Source organism: Leiobunum rupestre, chromosome 5 (genome assembly GCF_980474605.1).
Source record: "Leiobunum rupestre chromosome 5, qqLeiRupe1.1.hap1, whole genome shotgun sequence".
Classification (NCBI taxonomy): domain Eukaryota; kingdom Metazoa; phylum Arthropoda; class Arachnida; order Opiliones; family Sclerosomatidae; genus Leiobunum; species Leiobunum rupestre.
The window spans coordinates 62,922,480-62,930,559 of NC_143388.1; positions in this window are offsets into that span (position 1 = coordinate 62,922,480).

The following is an 8,080-nucleotide window of genomic DNA, read 5'->3' on the forward strand; positions in this document are numbered from 1 at the left end:
TAGATCGTTGCAGTGTTGGAAATAAGGCGGTGGCGTCGGTCAAAGACCAATTTATTTTGGGCTATGGCCAATAAATAGAATCTGTGGGCCCACTGGTCATAATGGCCAGTTTATTTTTAATGAAAAGTATAATTCTATACCGAAAAGATAAAATGATAAAAGCGTTGCACTCTCAGTTTCTCACAGCCTATGAAATTGCGGATTTTGACTCCTAAATTGAGCGTAAAGCACAAAAAAACTGGTTTTGAAGCACACTGCAAGTCTGGATTTTATGTTACCTTTATGCCTCCCCCTGTTGTGAGTGATGGATCCCTTTAAGAAATGTGATAAATATCAAAGCTCTTTGGAGACTTTGGTTTGTGATAAATAACACATTATAGTTCCTAATCGCTATTAACAATTAACTTTCAAAGGTAAAATAAAAGGGGGAAGAGAGGTGGGGCAGAAAAGCGTGGTCATGACCAATTTATTTATTTTTTAAGTAGGGTGTATAGTGGTCACACTGACCAGTACTTTTAAAAAGCTTATTTCCAACACTGGATCGGTGTCTCCGCTTAGATTCATAGGGTTTTTCATTGGGCTGCTCCGAGCAATCTAGGATCGCCCCGAAAAACGAAACGTATTCCATTGGGGAAGAAGAAGCAGCTCCAAGATGGGAGCAGATATTCGAGCTATTTCAATGTGATATTCGGTCCTCCGAGCACATACGATCTAGAGCGATGGCGTATGATACCAAATCAGATCACTCCCGGAGTGGTTTCAATGGAAAAAGCTATTAATCGATGCCTACAAAAAGAAGTTTTTGACCCTATTTTTTTAGACAAATATTGAGAATGTTTTTTGCCTAAAATTATTTTAAAACCCCTATTTTAACGTATTTTACCCTATTAGAGCATAGAAATCGGATAACAAACTAGAACGCTTAATCGAATGGCTGACAAGGTACCGATTAGATTCTTGGTTAAAACGACAGTAACGCCATCTGCGCTGCCTAAAGAGGCGCGCTCGCGCGTAACTTGGTTTAAAGTTTTCCCCCACCCCATTGAAATTAATTTAAAGTTGGCGATAATTAAACGTTAATTAACCTACCAAATGATATAAGAAATATTCCACTGACAGTTTTTCCCGTTTATATGAACTTAAATGTAATATAAAATCGTCTTGAAAAATCGTTTATCACTTTATAACATTCAAAAATAATATTTTTCACGCACCATGTAGATAACCGAGAATCTGCTCCTCTAGGTAAAGTTTGTGTTGTCAACGCGCGTATTAGAAAGAAAAATGAGATTTTAGAAAGTAGGTTGTAATTCGGAACGATATTAATACTTTTCATGAATTTTGCCATCGGTGAATTATAAATATGACTTGAAATAAGTTTCAAGGTTTATTTAAAAGCTAGTTTCATAACTTTTCATCCATTGGTTCGTTCAGAATGTATCTTTAAAGTAGACGAAAATTTTAAGGCGCGGAATCTTGCCCAGTCTTAAGCCTCGGTTTAATCTACTGGGTATTTTGAAACGGAAAAACCCGATTACTAACGTTAAATCTTGGTTAAATGTTGGCGAACTCTCCTTGTAATAAGAAACAAATAACGAAATACGTTCTAAGCTTATTTAACGCCAAAAATTCCACGTATTTCGTTATTTGTTTCGTATTTAAAATATCATATTATTAATCCAAGATTTAACAATAGTAATCGGGTTTTTCCGTTTCAAAATACGCGCGTTGACATCGCAAACTTATTATATTATTAATGTTAATAATTTTAATATTATTTTTGAATGTTATAAAGCAATAAACGGTTTTTCAAGACGATTTTATATTACATTTAAGTTCATATAAACGGGAAAATTTGTATGTTGAATATTTCTTATATCATTTGGTAGGTTGATTCGCTCGCGTTCTACATGTCGAACAGTCTCATCGGTGTCTTTTCAAAGCATTGATACTGGTCTTTTGGATTTATTCCTTACGGCAGTCAGTATGAACTTAAATTGAAGTGACCCATTATTCCGACTTTCCTATCATTTTGTCTCACACAACCTTCACAATAGCTTCATTTTCAAGCGATTTATTGCAAAAATAACAAGAGTTAGCTGGGTGGTAAATTTTAAACGCGGTTACATGAAGAACGGCGGATGCGTTTTAAGTCAACGAAGGCGCAAAATTGTAAGACGCGTTTCAGGTACAACGTTAAAACCGCGATTACGACACAACGATTGCTCGTATGTAAAATGTTCATAGAACATCTTTTGTAGGCAATAGCCGGACCCTAATGTTCATACTTGGGGTTTATAGCCGTACATACAATACTAACGTAGATATTCGCGATAAACCATTACTGTGCACCGGTTTTCCCCTTAACCATTGCTCGTAAAACAACTATTTCTAACAGTAACCTGTGAAAAGATATGTTTTTGTTTGAGTAATTACTCCTTAAATATTTAATTACGGAATTTTGAACCATTCTTAGTTTTTTATTTAAAAAACTATCTTTCTATGATTTGAAAGAAACGCGTTTTCTAGTGCGTTCTTAGCGATTGGAAATTATGGTAAAAATAAAACTATTTATAACACTAACCTGTGAAAAGATATGTTTTCTTTTGAGTATGTACTCTTACACGATTTGATTACTTTAATTAAACATAAGTTACTTTAAAGATGTAAAAAAACGCGTTAGCGTCGAGCTAAAGTTGGCCATTTAATTTTAGGCGAAATAGAGTGTTAGTTCACCAGTTTGGCACCGATGGCTAAACTTTCGTTGCCAGCCAAACGAAAAGCATGGGCCAAAGGCAGGGTTTTTTAAAAGTTCTAATCGGAACCCGCGACAAAATTTCAAAAATCGTTCTAGTTTGTTATCCGATTTCTAAGTATTAGAGTCCATTTTTAAATCTGGGCTAAGTAAAAGCAAAGATAATATAAACCTTGTTCCCTGGATTCGAAATCAGAAAGCTTTCGTTTTGACGGTTTTGTAACGAAGCGTTTACCCACTTCTGACTAGGGCTGTGCAAAGTATTCGTCATCATTCGATTTGACCAAATTATTTGGTCATTTTTAGGTTAAACCAAGAATGTATTTATTTATATTTAGGAAGATTAATTATGTTGCGACAATCGCCAGGTTCGTTGAACGCCTTTCCCCCGTCTCGCGCGGGGGGGGGGGGATACAAAACGTCACCGGCGTTTGATTACCATCGCGTTAGGTGACGTAAATTTTAAGCAGCCAATGAAATACCCGGCCACCTGAATTAAGGGCTTCAAAAGTCGCATGATGACTTAGGCCTAAGGTGGTGCCTTGGATATTAGCCTAGCTGATTATTATTAAAAAATAAAAAAAAATAAAAATAAATACCGGGATTATTCATTTTATTTCAAGTGGAGGAGCGTACTGGGGGGACCAACGGGTGGATTTAAAATTATCAAATTATTGGTATTACATCAAATTTCTACCGCCAGAGGGCACTAAGTTTGTAAACAAAAAACCTAGCGTCCTTTTCTGCGTGACGAAACCGAAGGTCACGAGTGACGAAGGAAACAAAATTTAAACTTGCAAGTTATCTTGACGTTTGTAAACAGGAATGAATTGTATGGGCACAAGATAACTATGAAGTAGATCTATACACTATAGAGTGGAAGAAACCATTTTGGGAGGGTTGATTCGATAATATCTAGACTAGTTGGAACTCTAAGATAATTATACAGAATTTAGACCAGTGAGGCGAGTGGCAGTAGCGTAGACAAGGGGGGGGGGGTTTCCGGGTCCATACCCGCTTGGGCCTACCTTTGACCGTACTAAATTTCTACCCCCTTCTCGACCCCCTCTTAACATTCACATACTTCGACCCTCCTTGACGAATTTCTTGCTACGCCACTGGAAAGTGAGCCCCTTTCTTTACTGGATATATGGAGGTAAATGTTCTATTTTGGGAAGAAAGGTCAAATGGCAGCTACTACTAGGTAGTGGGTAGATACTGGAGTACTAGGTAGGCTGGCTTCTGCTACTGGCATGTGGTTGTTTGTGGGGAAAAATCTAGAAGTGTCTTATTTTCTGAAGCTGTATTGTAATCGTTTTACTCATTAGCGATATTAGCGAAAGGCAGAAGCGACGTATTTTCTAAGCTTGGTTAAACCTACTAAATCATACGCAACGGTAATACTAATCCCTTTAAATCCTTTAAGGCAGCGGTTCCCAAGTTGTTTTGGCTATGGAACCCTAAATTATCCACCTAATTCTGGCGGAACCTCAACTCATTTTTCACTTATCTTAAAAGACTATTGACACAAACGAAGATGGCCGCGCTGCAAATTCTCGGAACCCCTGTGACCCTTCCATGGAACCTCAGGGTTCCGCGGAACACCTTTTCGGAACAGCTGTTTTAAGGCTTTAAAAACTTTTTTCAAACTAAAATTTGGTATTTGATAGAATAATTTGATATAAAAATGAATTTGTTCCAAATTTTTAAACTTCGCGCTATTTGGTCAAATTATTTGGTCATTTTCGAAATTCGATCCGACAGGGTTCCCAAAAACCGACGTATTTGGTATTCGCCAAATACCTAAAATACACTATTCGCACAGCCCTACTTCCGACCATTGAGTTGAGAATAATGTAGAGCCCCTGATTTTCTCCATAGGCTTTAAGCTTACCATTAGTGACAACGGGACTGAAAATCAAGGAACTTTATCAAAGTACGCCTGGCGCCATGTGTTGACAAAATTAAACAGCCTTTGACAAAGATGTCTCGTGGCTTTGCATGCGCGCGCAGTCTGGCGTGAGCCGAGAATGCATTGTAGAAGGTAAATTATAAAGTTCCTTGATTTTCAGTCCATTTGCCACTAATGGTAAGCTTAAAGCCTATCGAGAAAATCAGGTCTGGGGCCCTATATTATTATCAACTCAATGCTTCCGACAGGTGACCTCCAAAATGTAGGCTTACAGAAGTCTTGTCGGGTCCTTCTTTAGAAGACGTATTGTTTTATTTGCCGTAATGGGTATACGGGTGTAATTAATGTTAAGTAATGTAATAAACGAGTGAGTTATATTTGGAGTCTTGTCCATACATGTATATCATCCAAACGGATCGTAAGATTAGATAAACATGAGATAAGATTAAATAAGATAATTAATCTACATATTTACATTTACTAAATTAACGCTATCTACATAATACTACAACAAGTATGTCTGTACTAAAGCCGGGAACGTTTTAACAGACGAATTCATTTATTAATCAAATAAATAAAATTGCAAAGTTGGCACTGCATTTTAGCTTAGGGTACTCTTTTATTTTCACGTTTTCACGATAAGCAGACTGATCAAAATGAGCCCTGCAAAGCGCGTCTTTCTGTTGTGGTGTCAAATTAAGTTGTCTTATAGCTTCAAGCCATTTCTGTACTAAAGCCGGTATTTTAACTGGAAATCTTAATATTAAATGTTTGCTTCAGATAAAACCCCTTCTATTCCTTATTATACACTTACTTATGCATTGAACATTTTTGTTTCTACCGGTATTAACACAACCTTTAACTAAAACTTTTCGACCCATTATGGTGTTTATTAAACAATTTCAATAGCTTATTAAACAATTACAATATTTACTTTGTCTAATCTAGAAGCAACAAGCACAGCATCCCACACAAGGAGAACGCAACCCGTCAAAAGTCATCTATTTCCTTGTGTACAGTTTTCATTGGGTAGACCATATGTAACATAATTACTCATAAGTATGCCACTGTGCCCGCTCGACTGTGCCTTTATTCCATTCAAAAAGCTTCACTAACGGTTTGTTTCACCGCGAACCAGTAAAAAGGCGGACTACATTAGATTTTTACCTTTTTATTAATCCTAGTAATTTTGGCAATCACACTATTGGCTACTAACATATGTATTATAAGACAATGGAAATTCTCTAAATTGAGAAGGAATTTTTGTGTCGGAATTTTAGTCAGCCCAATGTAGCTTTATTGAAATTTATAAACTCGCTCGGTTTGTGCGGTAGAAGTTAAATAATGAGTAGTTTAGAAAAAGGAAAGGCTAGGGAAAATGACAAGTACGGTTCAGTGATCGCTTTCCGAAAATTGAACAAGTCGTCGAAGTGGAATATTCCACCAGTGTTATCAAAGATAATTTAAACTCGTACCCTAGATTCGAAATCACTCTCTAGCGCGTTGCCAATAGCGTTTACCCACTTCCCCCTGGAACTCAGAAAAAAATTCGCTTCATGGTTTGCGCCTTACCGCAACCGATGGAGCCCGATTTTTCTGAGGTCACGTGCCGGGAAAAGGGTAAACGCTTCGTAACAAAACGTTAATGGGAAAGCTCTTAGTATTCGAATCTAGGGTACGAGTTTAAATTATCTTTGGTGTTATTAAAACCCATAACCAAGCATAGAAGAGTATATATATAATTCTTATGGATTCCCTACTGCGGGAAAACGCGGCCAGCAAATGTCTTTCTGCAGTAAGCGCCTGGCGCCACCTAGCTGAGGGTTTAATCAAAGGGACGTGACGTTACTCCAAGTGAGCTGGATATCGGGTGGGAACCTTTATTTTACCAGTCAGTCGTCTGCTCGCAAATCCACGAATGCGATTTTAAAAGTTTCGAATATATTTACGTGAACCACGGCCACAAATGTCCTGAATTTACTTTTCCTGATTTTATTTCACTGATGAAACTTAAGGTAAGTTGATTAGACTTTAGTTAAACAGCATAATATTAAAAAAAAAACCTTTAACCCATGAATTTATTTTCCATCTGAATTCTGAAAAGACCGTTAAGAGCCGAGCGGAAACAAGGTTTGGATTTGATCAGGCGCAGAATATCTAAAAACACGAATTATATATCCATGCGCGAACCTTGTAGATGCCCCAGAAAAGCTCAACCTGGATTTAAACTAGTTGTTCCAATAAACTTGCTTCTTTTGTTTGACAATGCAAATTTAATTTAGAAACTGAATTTCCGAGAACTTCATTAATTTGTAAATTAATTGCATTAACAGCACTTGACACTATATTGTACTATTTGTAGTTCATTATGGCTCCTAAGCCTTGGTTGTTCAAACCGTTTTGTTTACTAAAATAATGGACGTCGGTTTATCCACGGCCCCCTGCACGCGCTCACGCTGCTCGTGACAATAGCGGCCCCAGCAAAGAATTTCCTCCCCATGCATATAGTGCCGCTTGTAAGAACCTTGCTCCCCATGTATTTTCGCGACACCGATTTTCCGTCGCTTGGAGCGCTGGTGTAACAACCGGAATCTATCAACATACGTTTCAATGGCGATGAATTCGCATTTCAACTGCTTTAGCTAATTTGGAGAAGTTTGCAACAAACAATAAGTAATAACAACTTTTAAGTAGGTAAGTTTTCATTTAAAAATTTTTTTATAAAATATTTCAATATTTTGAGTAGTAACATTTTATTGCTAAGCCTAACCATAAATGGTTCAAGTTTTGTATTGGCAATGAGTTTTAAAGTTATTAAAACTCTATTTTGTAGTTATTTAAGACTATAATTATGATAACTGTTATATTCTTTGGTTTATTATCTTCAGGACTAACTATATTTTAGATGATAATATGTGTATTAAAATAACCTACATGCACCGAGTATGAGAGATGAACAACTGTTTTATTTTAGAGCGAGCATTCTCCAGCGGCAGAGGATTATAAGCTGGAGAGTGGCGCCATCTATGAAACATTTACATGATGATTTTATACATATATAACATGCCCTTTTTATAATTAGTACATTAAATATATAACAATAAACGATTAAATTTTAATTATATCTTTGAGGTTTCTTAATTGATCTTCCAAGGCGAGTTTTCTTTACGTCGTCTTGGTTTTCAAGGTTAGGGTCGTATTGTCATTGGATTCTAGGTTGATTTTGTTTAAAACTTGAGTATTGATAGTTGAGGACTTAGAGTTGGTTTTGCTCAAACTCAGGTCAGCTGATTTTTATCTCAATTTGGATTTAGTATTTGACTGAGCTATCTGATGAGAAATCACTAAAGAGGGTATTGGGATAGGTTGAGGTAATACATTGTTAATTGGCTTATTAGAAGCTACAGATGATT